The 20,055-nt window shown below is 43.0% G+C and overlaps 1 long non-coding RNA gene across 1 annotated transcript in view; it reads right to left on the bottom strand.

Annotated features, from left to right (window-relative positions):
- The window catches only part of LOC134519842 (uncharacterized), an 84,822-nt gene extending 65,180 nt beyond the window's left edge, over window positions 1-19,642 (bottom strand). The window contains exon 1 of the long non-coding RNA XR_010072313.1: window positions 19,241-19,642. This is a non-coding gene — a long non-coding RNA (uncharacterized LOC134519842). The remainder of the gene's footprint in view (window positions 1-19,240) is intronic.
- Between the last annotated feature and the right edge of the window lie 413 nt (window positions 19,643-20,055).

Genomic DNA, 20,055 nt, shown 5'->3' on the forward strand with positions numbered 1-20,055 from the left:
GATTTCTCTTCAGAAATTCCTTCAGACTTTTCTTCTGATTTCCCTTCAGAAATACGAAAAAGATAAGCCGTGCTAGTCTAATAGGTAAGGGGACTTCCTTCTCACAGCCAAGGTCTCTGCTCTCCAGCTATGTCCCCTGTTAGCAACCTTCGTGGGCCTGAGTCAGGAAAGCATTTCAAAATTTTAATACATCTATCCCCATTCAGGAAAGCAGTACAGTCAGGAACATTTGCACTCACTTGCAGACCCCCTGTACTGTCAATGAACTCTTGTAGAAAATGAGTATCATACCCACAAGACAATAAAGCAGCGTAAGTGTAACATAATTGGTGGGACTTTCATGTTTGTCTAGGGTTTTAAATAGTCCATATTTTTATATCATATGACTTCGAAAATGATATTTGTTCATGTAATTAGAGACTGTGCTGTCACAAGGGAGCCAAATTCAGACTCTGTGTACAACCTGAACACTGTCGTTTCCTGGCATCTGCTTAAAATACATTCTTAGTGCACTCTTTTATAGGTTTCTTCCCCCCTCTCCTATTCAATATTCTAAGGCATTTTAAAGTTAAAAAAAGATGTAGAGAGAAAAAAAGAAAACTATTCTCCTAACAACTATGGCAGTGCCAATCCTACATACCTCTAAACATCGGCAGGAGAGGAGGTCTTTTTCTGCACAGTCTGGGAGCTATAACCACACCAAAGACATCAGGAACAGCCATTTCTAGCTTTTCAGAACCTGACTGCAACCTGAACTGCCATCAAGAACTTTGATTGTCCCTCCAAATGTTTCCACCGGTAGACCCCAAAGTGAGTTAGGAAGAAAGGCAAGTATCACTGTCCCCATTTCACACTCACACAAGGGTACTGGTTTCCAGATAACTGAAGGGAGATATCTTGAGAAGAGAGGTCAGGAGCAGTAAAGTCATGAAAAAGTACAAGGCTCACCTAAATCCCAAACCAGAGCATGACAGTCCCCTGGAGTATGCTGCCTCCTGGGGAGTTTTCTGTCAACAGAGGACACCCTACCACCCTGTTAAAGTCCCCCACTCCATTGCAATGAAAGCAAGAAGAATGAGGTGGAGTCCATTCTCATTCCTAATCATTTTTTTTCTGCTCTGTAGTTGACTTCCATGTAAACCACAGCCTACTTTTGCACCAAACGTTACTAAAAAGGAATGGTGCCACTTGTACACTGAGCACCATAGCTCTGACTCAGCCCAGCTCCCTAGGACCTTTAGACCATGACTGCTCCCTAGGGCAGCACTGGGGCCTCTGCCAGACACCTGAAGCAGGGCTACAACCACACCGCAGCAGCTCTTTCCCCATACGGTGAGCATGGAGAACATGACAATGGCTCCCATGGCTCCTCCAAAACAACCAGGCAAAGACAAATCGGGTTTCAATTTCATTTTGATTTCAGGCTGCCCTGCACATGATTGCATATTGTACCTCCCGTAAGAAAAAGCAAGAGCTTTCCCTGGGCTCTCCCAGCAAGGCCTCATCCTGAAATCGTTGCAGAAAAGAAAGCTGTACAAATCATTTTTCTATTAACAAAAACACGATGTGCAGAGTAACATGCTTGGCTCCAGAACCTGAAGATATGGCAGGATGCGGGAATTGCCTCCCACCCTGGCCATGAACCCAGAACCACATCCTCTCTCTCAGGAATGACCCACTGTTTTTTCCTCTGTTGCCTACTACAGACCACGAGAATGGTGGACATCCCACTCCAGCCTGAAAGGGATTGTTTACCCTGTTATGAATGCTATGCCTCAGCAAAGTGGGATTTTTTAGCAGTCCACAACTAGTCGAATCACGGACTCTGTAACCAGAGTGCAGAGATGTACTCCTGCTCTGCAAGGGCTCCCTTCCCATCCTGCAGCAGTTTTCTGCTTCTGATGGTTCGACAGTGTGCTCTTCAAAACAAAGAAATACAACTGCAGCCACTTTTCCACCCCTCTCGTTTTTAACTAGACAATGGTCTTTTCATACCCTCCAGATTAAAATATGATGACATGGCTTTGCTTAAACCTGTACACTAGTATACATATTTTCATGCTGAGACAATGTTTAATAAGCTCAGTCCCGCCTAACTGAACAACTTCTACCCAAGAGGCATTGCTTAGGTAGGTTCACAGTGACTAAAACCCAAACTTGAAAAGAATTACCTGGATACCCTTCATTATTACTTCAGCATCCCTAGTAAATAGGGAATCGTGGTTGGAGCTATAACAACACCATGTTGATTCCCATCTTCCTGTATCAGCAATCCCACTAAAGCCCAGGACAAGTCTATCCTTAGGTGAGCAACCACTGAGCATTCAATACGACTCGCATTCAGTTAGCAGCTCTTGTGCAAGCTCTGGAGGGGCTCGGTTTCTACAGTGAGTATTGTTCTCCCTAAAACAAGACAAAACTCCACAAAGTGCAAGGCTTTTTACAGCTGTGATGGAGTCATAGTCTCATTTATTCTAACTAAAGGATGAAGCCCAGAACAGTCAGAGTTGACAGTATAAATTAATCCCTCTTAATATTTGTCTTGCAGTTTAATCTCAAATGCCACTAACCTACATTTGTTTAAAAACAATCAACTGGTCTCTATTTCAATAGTGGTTTTGTATGCTCTAGAATCAATTCTCCCTATTTGTACTCTCTTCCATCCCTTTGCGAGTTTAATCGCCTTATTTAAAAATGTGCAAGAACTATAAATATCAGAAAAAGCAAACCTTTCAGCCATGAGGCTGAGTGGAGACATGCATATCAGTAAACACATTTCCTGAGTAATAGCACACTACGCAGTTTGTAAAATACAATTACGCAGCAGCAACTCTTATCAGGAAACGTATTTACGCTGATTCCTTGTAGCAATAGATCAAAGAACTTATTTTACTGACCTATATCTGTACTTAATTGTACAGCAGTTTCTTACATAAATAAGTAAAGCGTCTTCCTTTTTCTGAATAATTTCCTACTAATGGACAGCAGTTTTCCTGACATAGATGCTTGGCAAAGATTAATTTTTGAAAACTAAAACTGGTGTCTGAATTTAATATAACTCATCATTGGAAAATTGCAGACATTGGCTGAAACATTTGCTGTCTGTAGAGGAAAAGTGCAGTACACACAATGAGGCCACCATCCTGAGAAGAGACTAGCAGGTGGCCTTATCATAGAAATAGCTAGATATTTTCCTCTTGTTTATTTTCTCTTTTGTCTCTACCCACCCATAAAACTTTCTAGAAAAATGTAAGTAATATCCATCCATCAGAGGAGGACTGAGGAGCATGGAAGGTCCCCAGATGCTGGCTCCCACTCCTTTAGCAGCCAGGGGGCTGCAGGGTTTCTCTGCTTCCCAGCCATCTAACCAGACTGCCATCGAGATGGGACTTCCGGTACAGCTGAACAACCGATGGCCACTCCTTTATGGGGTATTTAAAACATTTTATTTCTACTCTGCTTAAAAAATCCTTGCAAACAGTGTAAGGGCTCCCCACGTAGGATACATCACCTCTGGACTGCTGCCCTCCCTGCAACCCTTCTCATTTAAGGGCCCTGAATCCTTTGTCTGCTTCAGGGCAGTCAGGGATACCTGCAAGCACATTTGCAGCAATTAGCAGCATGCCACAGACAGCATCAGCTGTGGTTTTCTGTGATTATTTGTGCCAAGAGCAGCTGGGCTAAGAAGAGGAGCCACAGGGATGAAGCTTTATTGAAGATTGGTTGAGAAAGTCCAAGTCCACAGAGCAGCCCAAGGAACCGGTTCTTCTGCCTCCTATTTTTAGAGCTGCTATGGAAACTTCTACAAAACAGGGTTTTTTTACAAAATGCTGACTTGTTAAAAACAGAGGTTCATATGGAAATATAGCTGTTAAAATCAAACTTTCAGTAAAAATAACAGCTTCTGTTGCTCCAGGAGACAACTTGTCTACTCTGCTGGAGTTGGATTAGGTGTTTCAGTTTCAGGACTAGGTGTGGTCCTAACCAGCATCATTTGATGGAAAGGAGAAGGCATCTTCTCCAAACTCACCCACTGGAGTAGTTTCCACTTTTTATAAATAAAAAATGCTTGGAGCAAAAGCATGCATCTGAGTCTCCCTCATCCAGAGGAGTGCTCAAACCCACACAGACAATGTGCCTTAGAGAAGCACAAGCAACTTATACGGCCAGAGATATTTAAGGAGACCTGTCACAGAGCAGCTGATGGACTGGTGTCAGGGGAATCCCTCTTGGCACGTGAGAAACCCAGCTCAAGCCAAAGGAAGGTTTAAACCTCTTTCTCCAGTAGTCCCAGTGTGAAGCACAAGCACCAGGCTACCACCTAATCCAGAACAAACTCACTCTTTTCCCTGTTTGGAGAATACTTCCAGAGATCTGCTTCATCCCAGAGCATCAGGGGAACATTTCCCACCCAGCTCTGTTGTCTAAATTTCTTCTTAGCAAAAATGGCAGAACTAGTTACACTAAGGTTTCCTTTGACAAATTTAAAAGCAGGGTGGCAAAATGATAAATCTTGGATTACCTCAATAATTACAGCTAATTCATTACAGGAAATCCAAAAATGCAGGACATTAATTTGCGTTAACTCATCTTTCAGGCAAGGAGTTTTCTATGTCTGGCACAGGCTTCATTTAGGTGGAAAAATAAGTCATCTAACTTGTTTAAGTTAATAACATCAGAGGAAGAAAATAATCAATGCAAGTAATTTTGCAGATCTGAAATAGTTTTGCAAGCCAGCAAAATCAAAGTATCACCTGGAAGCTTCGCAAAACCCTAAACTCAACTATCCCTAGTCTGTGGTTTTTATGGGAAAAAGACAAGATACCGTTATTAGTTGAATTGCGTGTGGAGGTTGATCTGTGTCAGCAGACAGTGCCATATGTGGCTGGCTTTCCTGTCATTTCTTGCATAGATGCTCTGAATTTCTGAATGACATTTACCAAGCTGTGCAGAAGAGCGTCACGCATGTCCCATTAATTCTAAGAGGAGATGTGTCGCTGCACTTTTTTGAAAATTTCCATCATAACTTACATTGTCTAAGCATTTTGCATTTTCAATAAGTGATGACACAGAAGTAGAATAAAAACTGATATCTGAGCTTGCAGAATGTTTGAAGAAGTTATATTTTGCTTGAAAGAAGGGAAGAAACCGACATTAGAAGAAACTGAAGTTTATAGTTTATATCTGTATCCACCTATATGAGGTACAGATACCTTTTAGTGTTGTTCTGGATAGAAGGCTGTTTTGGGAGGCTGGTTTATTGGCTGATTATTGTCTCTAATCCAGGATCTTTCAATGTTTGCATTATGGACCCAGAAACATACACCTTGGAGGGACAGGAGCAATTTCCTAGTTCAGGGGTTCTGCAGTCACATAGGAAAAGCATGCAAGAACTGAGGATAAATGTCACCAAATGTGTGGCACTTGTCCCTGCCCTTGCAGGTGCCTTCTGAAAGAGAAGCAGCATCACCTCAAGTACCACACCTGCTCTCGTTCCAGGGGGACACACTATTGATGAACAACAGTTACCAAGGAAATCCAAATATGGGACTCAATTTCCCTGAGAATAAGGAAGGACATATAAGATGGAAAATATGGGCCAGTATTAAGTGGAAAATGATTCAAATATTTCAGACATGGTTTAAAACCACTCACCAAATAGTTCTGGGTTAAAAACAGAAAGGCATCCATGTACCTCATTATCTTCTATAAGCCAGGCTGTCTGGCCATGCAACACCTCAGAATTGTCTTTACTATTGTTGTTATTAACTTAAGTAAAGACTTTCTGTCATGAAAAAAAAATAAATTCCCAGATATCAGAACATTTTAAAAAGTATTAGTTACTGCTGTTGACAAAAAACCCTGATGTTTAAAATGATCTGTTAGTCCATATGCACTAAACTGTGCTTTGAAATGTTAATGTGAGCTAACTAACGCATTTTTAAAACACCACCATTTATTTTATCAGTCCACATATGTCCTACGGGAGTTAATGAAAAAGAATGAGGAAGCCCAAGATAATAAAAAACAATCCAACAGATGCTGATGGATATAGTGGTCCCAAAGAGGCCACTGTTGTCCACACTGGCTATGTATGGCTTAAGCTTCCTTTTACATTGGGATTGTGGGGAAGGGGAGGGTCTGCCGATGTGCTGCGCAATTTAATGTCACGCGAACTGTAGCCTATTTTTGAGAGCAGAACCTAGCATTTGTAATAACCAGGTTGTTCATTTAACGTGTACTGGCTTACTAAGTAAAGTAAATTAAAGACTGAGGTGGCAACAATGATAAGCTGTAAATTTGTTTGTTCAGTAGGGAGCTGAAACGTGTCGGCTCATGCTTTGATCAAGTTAAATTGAGAGGTTTCAAGGTACACACAGGAAATGCTCCAACAGATAAACTTTGTCCCTGGAGGTTCGTCCTAGCCACTTTTCAGCCTTCTGCACTCTCTTATCTGTTTCAGCAATTCTGTAACTTTAAACTCAGAGAATCCACGGAGAAAAGCGACAGTGATAAAGGTCAAGAGTTGACTTCTAGGGTGATGGACAACATAAAGTCTTGGTCTTACGAGATAGGCTATTGGGCAGTTGTTGATCCTTTACCAAAAAAAAAAAAATAAAAAAGGAAAAGAAATGGAAAATTAAGTGATTTTAAAAAACATTTGCTTTAAATGCAGTTAAGGTGGTAAATCATTACTGCAAAGCAGTATCCACACGTGCTGTGGAGGTCAGTACTACGAAGCCTGGCTCCCAAAAGACCTGAGCCTCAGACTCAACTGACTTCAGATCAAAGAAGGAACAAGTTTGCCCTGAAATGCTCCCCATGGACAGGCGTTTATAAATAAACACTTTCTCGCAAGTGGGTTCTCTGCTGTCTGAAATGGTGCCTGTTTGCACTGCAGCCTACCCCTCTGTGAGAGCACTACCTGGCAGGTTTCTTTTTCGCAAAGCTTGTAGGAACTTGATTTTCTTTGAGAGATCAATTGGTTGAAATTTGTCAATAGGTTCAAAAGATTTCAGGGGTGTGGAAGTGACGGAGATACAAGCGTACGCAGTAGGATTGCATAAGCCTCATTTCTGCAAGAATCAGGATAAAAAGTTGCAGCAATATAAAAATAAATAACTGCGCAGGCATAATTCCTACAAAATACCAGTAGCTAGCCAAAACTTAATTTCTGATGAGGGCAAAAGGAAAGGGGAGACCTGTCATTTTCCTAGTGCTTAGGTATTTCAGCCTGTGATACCTACTTCTTGAGAAGGGAGGACATTTCACACATAAAAACGTCTATTTTCTCTCTGAAATAAGGAACATAGTATCTTCTTACCGTATGAGGGAATAATAAAATCTCCAGAAACTGGCAGAGGAAATAGCATTTTTCTGTTGCTAATCATTCATCTAATTCATGGCAGCAATACAGATTTATTCATGGAACTCAATGCTACTAATGCTGACTTTTGACCATTGTATGCAGTGTTTAAAGCTGACAAGTTATTTCACGGTTAGGGATATCAATGCAAACACAACTACATAGATCAGAGAGGTACCTACATCTGCATGATGAAATAGTCTCCATGGCCATAATACTTCAGAGTGTCCCAGCCTGAACCTAAAGGGAGCTAACCGGAAAAATCACATTCTAGTTACCAATTCGGAATTAACTAGCAGCACAGTTAGTATGCAGCATCTCATATATAATTCAGAAGCAAACTTCTATAAAATTCCTTGCAAAAAATATGTTGCTGAGGTGGGGTTTTAATATATTTGAAAAAGATCCAGTTTATTTTAAAAATAATCTAATATTCTAAGAATATTAAAGGCAGCAATTTCGCAGTACTGAAGAATATAATAATTTCTGATTTTATTGATGACCTATGGCACCAAAGAAACAGAGAATTATTTTCTCATCGATATAGGGCCAGCTAAAAAATCCTGCTGTTTGGCAGAGCACAACCCCTAACCCAGGGAAGTGGCCTATTGACTGAAAAGCAACGGCAAAGCTAACTGGTCTTCTAGCCCAGTTAACTTCTCTGATATACTTCCCTTTTGTAAGAGTTAAATATTAGAAATGTCAAGTACAGTCCCAGAAACCCACAAATACTTGCTTCTCTCCATTTTCAGTTTGGCTTTGTTTTTAAACAGTATTGTCTTCCCATGTATCTTGTAGTCTCTAAATCCTGTCACGTGTAAGATATTTCCCTTTAAAGAAGAACACGTGTACAAACAAGAAATTTTAATTCTCTCTGGTAACTTGGGACAGTGACAATGCTGCTGATTACTCTGCTCAGGGATAGTATGCGATAGTGGATACGGTATGTATTTGTCACTGAACAGCTAGGTTAAAATTCAAATGGTTGCGGTGTGTTTCTTCTCTTGTTTAGTGTATTTATCCGCACTCATCTCTACACAGTCTTCTGGGCAATCCCTTTGTGCTTACGGTTTTCCTGACCCCCTCGTTATCCTACATTAACTTCTTGTTAAAGACTTTCCTGCTGTGAAACCTAGAAACTTTCTTCCTTCCCCCAGTGAGATCTTAACTTAGCAAGAACAGTTATAGCAATAATTCAATTGGGGGAAGAAAAAAATAACACAGCTGCTTAGCCATGCTATTCAGCACTACTTTTTTTTTTTTTTGGTTTTCAGCCTTCTTACTTAAATTTTTCACTTTTTTTTAGGAATGGAACTGTATGGAGCAGAAATTTTGTTCTCATCTTTCTTGAAAACACATAATATTAATTATTCATGCAAAAGTAGTTCTAAATTTAAACGAAAAGTAAACCGTAACCTGAAATCAGTTTTATTTAGAGCTAACAATCACTCCAGACAATTCATAGCAGTTTTGACTGTAAGTGCATAAGCTTAGCTTCTTGCTTGAGATACATCAAAAATACTCCCAAAATAAACTTTCCTACAGCGTTTCCATCAAAACCATAAAAAGAGCCAGAGATGAAAAACCTTCAGAGTCTGTTGCACCAAGGCAAGAGGTCAAAGTGCGTATAGGAATTGGTAAAGAAATCATGTTTTATCAGTGACAACACAATTACAGAGGTTTGATTTCTGTTTGTAGGACAAGGTCCTCTCATTGATGGAGAACCCACCAGGCACGGAAAGAAAGGGATCTTTGTCTGAGCAGCAGCACATGACAGACATCCTTGTGACCGGCCAACTGACGCAGAACAGGCTGCCATCGCTCGGGCTCTCCCGGCTCTTGCTGCGCTCTGCTCCCGTGAGCCGGAGCCTGCTCTGCTCGTCACCAAAAAAAAACAAACAACCCAAAAAAACCCAAAACCCAAAAACCCCAACCCACAACAGCAGCCTTTGAAAGAGGTGTCTGTGTTCAGGGTCAAAATTAATAAAGAAAGAAAGAAAGAAAGAACAAACTACAGCCCCCTGGGCAGTGCTTGGCCGGGCTGTTCCCAGAACAAGCCTGTTGCTAGACTGCAGTAGGTATCTTTCTCGGAGCTGAAGGGCTCTCCAAGGAAGCAATTTCTTTTTTTTTAACCCAGGCATTTCAATGGGAAAGTTAAAAATAAATGAAATGAATCAAAGCCTTTTGGCTGCCGCTGTTTCAGCTGATGCCTCCTCTAGCAAAACACAAGCCTGATATGGTGCCTGAGAGCTCTTCACGGGAGAAAATGGGCTTCTCCACACAAGATTTTACAAATGCAGCCTTCCTTCTTTATGACTTTGAGTAATGTTTTGCTTCTGAATGTTTATGTTTTCCAGCTATCAGTGAACATGTGAAATAGTTCTTCTGTGCAGTAGGAAGCAACCTCACCAGCCTGAGTTCCGCGAAGCTGCTGAGGGAGAGTTTTACAAACGCTGGGAGACCGTGTGCAGGAGCAACCCAGGCGGACGGTACCACTCAAGGGAGTTCTCTGCTGGAGCCGGGGACAGCACTGTGCCTGGAGAGGAACAGGCAACCAGCCCGAGCAAAAGGGGCACCTTAAAGTCCAGATGAATGTAGGTACCCAAACCTGTGGCCTCGGTTGTGGTCTTGCTAGGTCTGAGGGAAAATCTGTAGGCAAAAGAAAGTAAGCTGGACTGATCTTGGATTTACAAGGATGATCTTACCCTAATTAGGCACTACAGGAAGTGGATGAATGGAGGAATAAATAGCGTGTTGAAACAATAAAGAGTTGGGGAAGAAAATAAACTCCTTTGGGTTAAAATTGTATCAAATGCTGCGTTTTATCTGCGGAGAGAGGCACAGACCTTATTGGCTGGGGACAAAACAACATTGGAGGAGATTGAAGAGACTGAAGGTGACTTTCCAGGAGGGAGAGAAGCACCCATAGGCAGGTAATAGAGGTGAAAGGGTCCAAGCCCAAAACAGTCTCCCCAAAGACATTCAATTCGGCTCTTGCAGGAAGTGGAAGTTTAGCTCTGCCTCCAAGGCAGCAGCCAAAAGAGGGGCTGGGGAGGTGCATTGCCCTGTGAGGTACAAAGCCAGCAGAAAAAGCTACTTCATGCATGAACTTCCCAGCCACGATAGGACAGCAGGGTGAGTGCCACATTTATAAGTGGTCCAAAAAGAAGCAAATAATTATGTGAAGGAAACAAATGACAGTGTAGTGTTTTGAAAGTCCTCTCATACTAGGCATTTTCCTGTGTTTTTTGCAAGAATGGAGTGGCACAAGTGCCACTGATAAAAAGCACCCTGCCATCAGAGATCATGTAAGAATGAATTCAGTACTGCCTTTAGGCATTTCACAGAAAGCCAGAACATGTTTTTGATGGTATAATGGGTAAGAGGATTTACATACAGCATATTTTAATAAAAAGAGAAACAGAAGAAGAGTACAGCCAAAGGCTGCTGCCCTACCAGTCAAGGCAGGGATACAAAGTTCATCATTCCACAAAATCTATCTCACTTCCCAAAATTTTAATCTGAGAGTACTCAAGAGTAGTCTGTGAGCAAACTATGCAGGGGTAGCCAGTCCACAAAGGATGCAGCTCTTAACAGACTGCCTGAGAAACAGAAGTAGTTAATGAGAACCTGAAGGTTGGGAGTGAGATGGCAATATGGACAAAATGAAGTTGTCCGCAGACATCCCCCAAGGATTGATCCTATCCTCCCAAAATTTTACAGCTCAGGTTAGGAGGTGACATCTTCTACATCATGCACACTAAAAAAACCTAGGAAACAGCATGGTCAAGAAGAAGAGGGACCTTTGGCCCAAGTTTATAGACTGCCTATACACGACTTGTTGCCATTGACAAAAATGGCCCCTGCAAATCATCATCCTCTTAAATTGTGTTCTCCTATAGATACAATGTAGGAACCAGAAACAGAATATGAGCTCAGGAAAAGCCTGGTCGCTTTCTTTAAAGCACAGAGTTCCCAAATGCACAATTCTGAAACCGTCTCAAAATCACACAAAAATATCTGACCAGATATGATTTCTCTGGAGGCAAAGGGACTGTAGGCACTGGTCCCCTTTTGCATATGAGTGTACCTGGATCTGCATCACCATGCTGATGGGATGTGCATCATTCCCTGGCTATGGAGGAAGTCTTTAACCAAACTATGCCTGGAAACTGCTTTGCCAAAAGCAAAGCAAACTTTGCAACCCAAACCATATACATACAAATTTAAAAGGGAAGAAAGAAAATTGTTGTTCAGCCTCAGAATGAAACGCGGAAAACATTTATCACAGAGCTAGCTGAGGACAAGACCATGTACAAAGTCTTCCAGGCCCCTCGTACGGAGGCTGAGATGTCACACTCCTGGCGCTGCTACCCAGGTAAGCGAAAGCACTCAGTACTAGGCAGAGCTGTGTTTGAAGACATGGGATGGTGATTAGGGGAAAAATTGGTTAAATGGCAGTTACAGTGGTTAGGGATTGAAAAAGCAAGAAGGTCCAGGTGTGTTTTAGAGCAGGCTCGTGTGAAGATCAGCACTGAAGGCACTTTTAAAGTTCACAGCAGATACCAAACAGTTGATCGAGATGAGAAAGAAAGGCCACGGGAAATTGACTAGGCCTCCAACTCTCCTTTCCTCATCCCCAAGCAAGAGAGAAGCACTCCTTATTTCCCCTGAATCGGGGATTCACGCTTATCATTTTGCAAGGTAGTGTTATCACCAGTGGCAGCTCCCTGTCCCGGACTGCACGCCTCTTGGAAATACAGTCTATAAAACCCTTGTCCCTGAGACAGCCTTGCTACCACTAACCTTGTAGTTGTACACAGCAAAGCCATTTCTGCCAGATGCAGCCAGTCTGATAGAGCGGGGCAGACAGCCGCGGCTCAGCACGCAAGACCTGAAGCAGTTTGTAGCGCAGTACGGGACTTGGGAGGTAACGACTCTGCCCCATCGCCTCCGAGTCCAGTGCATCAGCGAAACGGTGCCAGCACCGCACAGCACCACTACACGCAGAAGCAAATGCAGGGTGGCCTACACTTCGCATGGGGGGATCACAGACTTGGCTCAGAGGAGGGGACACTTGGCCACCACTCTGCCCAGGAAGACCTAGGGCAGGAGGGGTCCCTAGGAGGACACAGCTGAGTCTGGGAAGGGGATGCGCCCAAAGGGGCTCTAGGTCACCATGAACACCCTCCAGAGACTGGATGTCCTTCAAACGCTTTTAATTTCCCTTCAAAATTATACCCTGGGTTCATGCCGGTTGGCCAGAGGGGGAAGGGAGACGTGGCCAGCAGTACTCTCTGAAGGCCATGCTGATCAGGGAGGGGTGCTGGGCCAGGCTTCTCCTCGCACAGCGCTCAAACTCGCTGGGCTCAGGGGGATTGACAACTGTCTCCTCACCAGGACACCCTGCTTGACCATCTTCCACCTCCTCCTGCTTCATCACTGCCTGCCCAGTGTCCCAACCACGGGACTCAGCCAGGCAGCACCCAGGGCATGGAGCCAGCCCATCTTCTCTTCTGATCAGTCCTCAGCTGTGGGGTGTTCCTCCAGCTCCCTCCAAAATCCCACAGCGGTCTAGCAGACAGGGAAATCAGCATGGGGCTGGCTAGCCCCAGGCTTCCTGGCCCTTCAAGAGGAAGGCGGCAGGCCCTCTTACACCATCCTTCAATAATTTACTAGACAGGCACTAACAGCTTCCCCCTCTGTTGCAACAGGCAAGTAAAAAACAGTACAGCAGAAGCATCCATCTCTGACATTCCTGCAGGTTTTCTGTAATGGATCACTTTTGATTAATTAGAGAAACAAGTTTGAAACAGCCTGCAGGATACTTGGTGTGTGCTTGTGTCTCAAACTGGAACAGGAAACCAAATCTCCCTCTATAAAACACGAACATAAAAACTTTGCACTTATTGTTTCCACTTTCACAGGGCTAGTCTTTTCTCTGCTACCCATGTAGAAAAGAAAAAAAAATCTAAAACATCTTTGGTATTGTGCTAGACATAAAAATGCAAAAAAAATTTTTTTGGTTCACCTTTCCCTCTCTGACCTGTAAGCGCAGAGCCATTGCTCGACAAAATGTAGCACAAACACACAGCATACAATTTCTCCTGTAGGTTTATTGTCTGGAGTTTCATCAGCTAAAAACTGAGCCAGGGATTGGCTTCCTACAGCTTGTTACCATTTCAACACTTGAAGACTGCTTGTAAGCACAGATTATCTTTGACAAAGCCCCACGATGCTGAATGTGGTACCAATCTCAGCCTGCATGTGCAACACCAATTCTGGAGTCTCTTGAACAGCAGTACACACAGTGAAGAAAGCCTCTTAAAATGCTCACTCGGATACTTTTTGTTAATTTTATTATATGTTGCCCAAACCACAAAAAAAAAATTAAAAAACTGTTAAAGACAGCAACTTTTTCCATTTTTTTTTCTCAGGAATTAGTCTAAGGCCTTGCACACTTTCCCACGCTCACAGATTGCAGGTTATAAATGCGTGGGAGTAATGCAGTTTCGATCAGTCAGGTAGGCTGGGTTTCTGTTAGCTGGCTGCATACCTTTGAGCCCTATCAGCACACAGTGATCAGTGGAATTCCTGGCATTTTTGTCATAGCATCAGAGGCAGTACTTTACAGAGTAAATACCAATGACCTGCTGTTCTGTCAGGGCTCTGTACTTACCTTTTATTTTCAAGTCAAAGGTTAGGCCTATTTATGTAAATCCTCAGCCATGGGCCAAGTAATCTGACCTCCTGGTTTTCATTCTCCTAATTGTTTCAGGTATTTTTCTTGAAAAGTTTGGTCAGTTAAAGCTAGGGATCTTTTTTAAGGCGCCTTTGAAGGGCTCTAGGGGCTTTCATAGCCCACCCAGTTTGCAAAGTGGAAACATCAGTGACCTGATGCCCTGGGCACTTATTTAAAATTCATTACCAGGAAATAAGGTTTTGATATATAGCCCCTCCATTCTGAAGAATATCTCAGGGAACACATGCATGCCATTTTTTACTTTGGATTATGTGATCTCTGAAGCCACATAGAGAGGCCATAATAAAATACACTCCTGTTTGCCCTTCATTTCCAATAAGACCATTATTCAGCTGTAGATAGTTTTGACTTTCCACACGCTGGCCACTGCTTACAATTCCTTTGTTACTTCACACTTTGCTGTGTCATTTTATTCTTAAAAGGGTGTCCAAAGCTGTATAACATGAAAAAGAAACTTACTGGTTTTCAACCCTTTTCTCTGAGATTCAGCACTGGTTATATTCTGAGATTAAAAAGCAAGATTAATATCTTCTGAATAAGAGAGAAATACAGCCAGTTTACTCGTACATAAAGCAGTACAGCTACTCTAGGTTTTGTCCATCACTATCACCCATGGGCACAGAAGCTACGTGTTTCCCATCTGACCAAGAACAGCCATAGATAACTCCGTTGTGGGAATTATTCTCTCCCTTTATCAGACATATTAGAACTTGAAACCCTTATCAGATCATTACTTCCTCTTCTGACCATGGATAATCCACATAAAATGCATGCTATCATATTTCAGTATTTATTTCTGCCCTATTCTTGCTCCCATTAAATGTCACTTCAAGGTATGTACTGGAAAGGATAATTAATGTAAGAGTATGTTCTTTAAATGGTGCTCGTACCAGAGCTCATGCTGCCATCTGAAAGCAGCAGCTCTAAACTGGAATTTGGCTTCTACATTTTAGGCCTGTGGGAACTGAATGCACAATCAGAGAGCTGAAGTTTCAACTTCTGGGGCATTCATTATACGGCTAATTCTCCAGGTATATTCCTTTTAATTATTGGAATAGTCATTTGTCTGCTCCTAGTAAAAAAGGGATTGTAAGAAACCAGGCTAAGTGAAAAGCACCATTTACATTCTTCACTGCTATGTGTTATTGCCTTGAATTACAATGTTCATTTTTTCAACCCTCAGGTAACTACAGCCTCATTCGGAGGAAAAAAAAAATATTTCCTGCATCTCATACCCAGCAACAAAGGAACACTGAGAAAACATTAAGGAAGGAAGGTCAAGTCCCTCCATCTGAAACTATTAGTAGCTAAAACATGTAGGCTGGGCTAGAGTTAACAGAAATTGCTAAGGCAAACAGACGAGAGACGGAGGCTTAAAATAATGGCAATGATCAGCAAGTGGAAATACAAGTCAAACTGTCAGAAAAGGTGAAATTACAGGCAGGCTCTCAAGGCCTTCACAAAATGTGGAAGCCACACTTAGGAGAGAAATTGTTTGTTGTGACTTCTCCCCACCATTCATGATTTCACAGGCCACTTCCATGCTCAGCTACAATTGCTCAATATCTCTGCAGCAACTACAACTATTACTTACGTGCCAAATTTTGAAAATACTTTGGCTTTCTTTGAACTGAAGGAGTCAGCATTGTTTGGTAAGGCAAGTTCCCCAAGGACACTGTCTGAGACCATGCCCTGAAGCACTGTTTCCTACTAGTAATCCCAAAGTGCACACTATTATTGATACTTCTGAACCCCTTAAAGGAGAAGACAGGACCAAATCATTACCACACTGAGCTCTATTGCTTTTTTCACATAGCTATCTTTCTAGCATAAAATGGAAGTAACTGCACAGCCCACCTGTGCCCAGAGGATGAGTGATGTTGTTAAGCACCTGCGGTCAAACTCGCCATGCCTCTGTCAGCCTTGCCTGCACCAACACCGAACGCGTAGCGTATGTCAGGCTACAAAACAGCCAAGGGAAAGTCACAGGAGAAAGCCCATGGGGTTGGGGACAGTGAGACCTCCTCTCCTGGGGACCAGTCAGCATAGGATGAGGCCGAGACATTGACACCAACCCATTTGCCTACCCAAGATACGCCCAAATTAAGTTAGCATCACCCCAGCTGCACTGTAGGGTGCCTTTGTACATCTCTATATGCCTTCGTTGCCTTGACCTGAGTGGGAGCCATTGGGGCTGTGGGATTTAATTGTTCCAAACTGGGACCCACAGCATTTCACAAACCCAGGTGGACATAATGCTGCTGAGTGCAAAGTCCAGCCTTTCTGAGCACGGTCTGACTGTGAAGGAGAAAGCAGGTCCAGCAGTATGCCTGTGCACCACAAAATAGTTTCAGTTAAAGAATCCGTACTCAGATAAACTTGGATACAAAATACATAAAGGGACTGAAGGTCTACAAGTGGGTGCAGTGGAGCAGCAGGAAGGGTAAATTGCTGTAGGTTGAGGTTCCCCAAGAGCTCAACTAATCCAAGTCTCGCCGTTTCATTTTCACCCCAGCCACAAATTCCAGGTAGCTCTTGCGTGCCAGTATTAGGCCTTGCTATGACCCTGCCATGGGCTGGTTCAGGAAGTTAAACCAGGTAAAAAGTAACTCTGCAGGAAAAAGCAGTAGTCTTCAATCAGTTTAGCTCCCTGAACTGGCTCATGACAAGACCAGACAAATATCAGTGCTGGCAAGGAGAGAAGGAGCAAGGTGCAGGACCAAGCTGTGATAGCTCTGACTTAGATAGACCTAAATCTCCTTGGACATGCACCCCTAGACAAAGAGCTAAGCTAGTCCGTGTAACATCACAAACATGAAACAATTCCCCAAGCTACTGCTCACATTTCTATTTACACAGAAAGCCCCTGCCTCAGGAAAGAAGAGTGCATGAGTATAGATCTTTCTGAGGCAACAAACATTTTTCTTCCATGCAGAAAAAACCATCTTATTCCGCACTCCTCTCAAAAACAACCACCAGCTAAGCCTATAACCTGCTTGACCCTTAATTTTTCTGCTGGGCCCCTAACCAGATATAAGAGCTGAACTCCGAGGGCTGTTCAGCAGGGCTTAAACAGCTGATCAGATCTCTGCCAACTTTTACAGGCTTGTTGAAAGACAAAAAGAGCATTCCAGTTCAGCTCAGTTGGGCTAGCTAAACCACAGCATTCCCAACTGAGTCCAGCAGGTTTTGACTCAGCGCTATTGTTCTTAAGCACGTGGTAGACACAACTCTTACTTGCTTCTTTTTTTGTTGTTTTGGTTTATTCTAAAGCATTGCCTCTCATTCCTCTCCCATTCCTGTCAATGTTTCATAGGATTTTGTGTTTTAAAAACACAGCTCTCAGAACCAACAATTTTTCCACAGATATTTCCACTTTCCTCCATAGGCAGCTCTTTGGTCTTTAGAAACAGTGAGATAGTATACCACTTTTGACTAAAAGATATATGATCCTTGACAGCATCTTGGCCTTACTCCAGAAAAGCACACTGTTTTATTTAATGACCGTGTAAGCCTGTCCAGAAATCACAGATAGAGACATAAGCCATTTCCCATTGGTATTTCTCTTACCAGTAAAATGTTTCTAATGTACTTAACTCAAATGTTCACCGTCATACTATAAGTTAACTCAGTCTTAGTTTTCCTACTTACTCTTTCGCAAGGCTTTTGATTTAGTTACATAAAAAGCTAGTTGTACATATGATGCACCTAGCAGCCTACCCATCCAAGACACAGAAAACATGTCCCACGTCCTACTGCTGCCATAACATTTTGTACATTTCTTGAACACAGCCCAGATACCACGATTACAGATTTTAGCCTTGGAAGCCCCGTTTGTGCAGCCATAGGAGTGCTGCCTCAAACTCATGTTCACTGGGCACCGATGTGCTCGCAGCCCTGATCCCCTGGCACGACCTCTGGCTGCGTGCTGCCTGTGGGATGGTGAGCTTCCCAGCAAACCTTACAGCCCTGGTCCCATAAGCAACCCGACCAGCATCCTTGCCACATTTCAACTCCTTCCCTGCCCGTGTGCACTCGGGCTTCCCTCTCAAGGAAGGCAGAGCACACGTGGTCATGGTGCAAACCGGCATGTCCACACGAGCAGATGCGGAGCCAGAAGCCACGGCTGTGCAGTGCACTGCAACGTATCCTGCAAGGTACATACACTGTCCTTGTGCTTGGGACAAAAGTGTTCCTTCAGAGAAGGCATGAAGACAGCACAGGCGGAAATACTCATGCAAGCTTGCATAGCTGCCTTAATCCCGTGACACAGCCTCTCTTAGTTCTTGATCTAAACACCCTTCTTACATACACATGCCTGTCCTCTCTTTCCTTCTCTGCCAGTGGTCTGAACAACCAATCTGGGCTTTAACCAGAAGTTCATACACAGGAGAAATGGAAGGGCTTCCATCCCTGTCTCCACCCTGTTTAGCTAGGGTGTGAAATGAGGCTTCATTCTCAGGGGAGATATTTGGGTCACAGTCAGTGATGGAGACGACCTACTTCAGTATCCTTGGGAATTACTTTTACTCTCCATTTCTTACTCAAGAGCCAGGCCCAGACAGAGGTATTACCACAATATTGCAACTGTCCCAGTAAAACCTGCCAGCCCTGATAGATACTGGCACCCCTCCTAATACCCCTGGAACCATTCACCCCTTCTGGCTGGGCTGCTGGCATGGGAATAGACAGAGCATCTCGGCAAGCCGCAGCGGGCCATCCTTGCCCTTTGGTACATGCGCAGGATCAGCCCATTACAGAGGGCCATTTCAGCATATGCCACGCAATTATGTCAATATCAAGACACAGTGGATCTCTCTCCAACATAATTTCATCAAATCAAGAAAAATGTCCTACTTCCTACAGCAGTAAGTTGACTCCCTCCCCCGCCCCCCCCCCCCAGATACAGCATTGACCTTCTCCACTCCAGCAACCCACTCACCGAATTGCTGAGAGCTACTAATTAAAAAGGTTTTTAACTGACTGCAAAACTGGACTGAGTGAAATGATGAGCATCACTGCTATAGACATGAATTTTAATTTGAATTTCTGAAGTAGGCAATCATAGTTTATATATATATACACACACACACACGCACATCTTTACTTACATGTTTTTGTACGTTACACAGAGCATGGCCCTCCTGTGTGTGTGGGTATGGAGAGAACGACCCAGCTTGTGAATTCAAAATTCAGATGCCAAGTGGAAGCTGAATAATTTTTAATCCCTTAAAAATGCTCCTTCTACAAACTAGGAAGAAGTCCATTTTGCAGGGTTCCCCCAAAGAGGACAGACCGCATAAGGAAGATTTCTTCCATTCTGGGCTCTGTTGACAAGATCACAGTTCTGGACCCTGTCAGCTGAGACATCATAGTTGAAAGTAGCTATAGTTTTGAAGCTCAGAGGCAGAGATAATAAGACTTTGAAAAGAGGAGCTAGTGTCAGCTCTCACTGGATGACTCAGGACATTTCAGTTTTCTTCTGAAGAGCTTTTTTTACACCCCAAAATGAAGCAGATTCAGAAGTTGAAGTCTCATCTGGATGGCAGCAAAAAACGCTTGAAATGCAACTTGAGTGAACCCTAGAGGCTCAATATACGGAAGGTATTTTCTTCAGTAGCAACTGAAAATATCATGCTTATGGTACAGAAAAGATGCAGTCCTTGTTCTTTGAAGACAATTTCAAAAACAATTTTTTATATAAGAAATGAATGAGAATTTTTGTGAAAAGAAACTTCAATTTGCTGGGACCTGGCAGAATTGACTGCAGCACTGCACAGACGTATTCTGTCTTATTTATAAAGAGACAAAATGTCTCTCCAAAAAGTCTTCCTCCATTCATTTCTACACAAGCATGGCTTACATCCCCCTTCTAAGGACAAAGCCTCATTTCCCTAAGATGTCGTTCCGCCTCCTCACAAGTAAA

The sequence above is a fragment of the Chroicocephalus ridibundus genome, chromosome 1, assembly GCF_963924245.1.
Source record: "Chroicocephalus ridibundus chromosome 1, bChrRid1.1, whole genome shotgun sequence".
Lineage (NCBI taxonomy): Eukaryota > Metazoa > Chordata > Aves > Charadriiformes > Laridae > Chroicocephalus > Chroicocephalus ridibundus.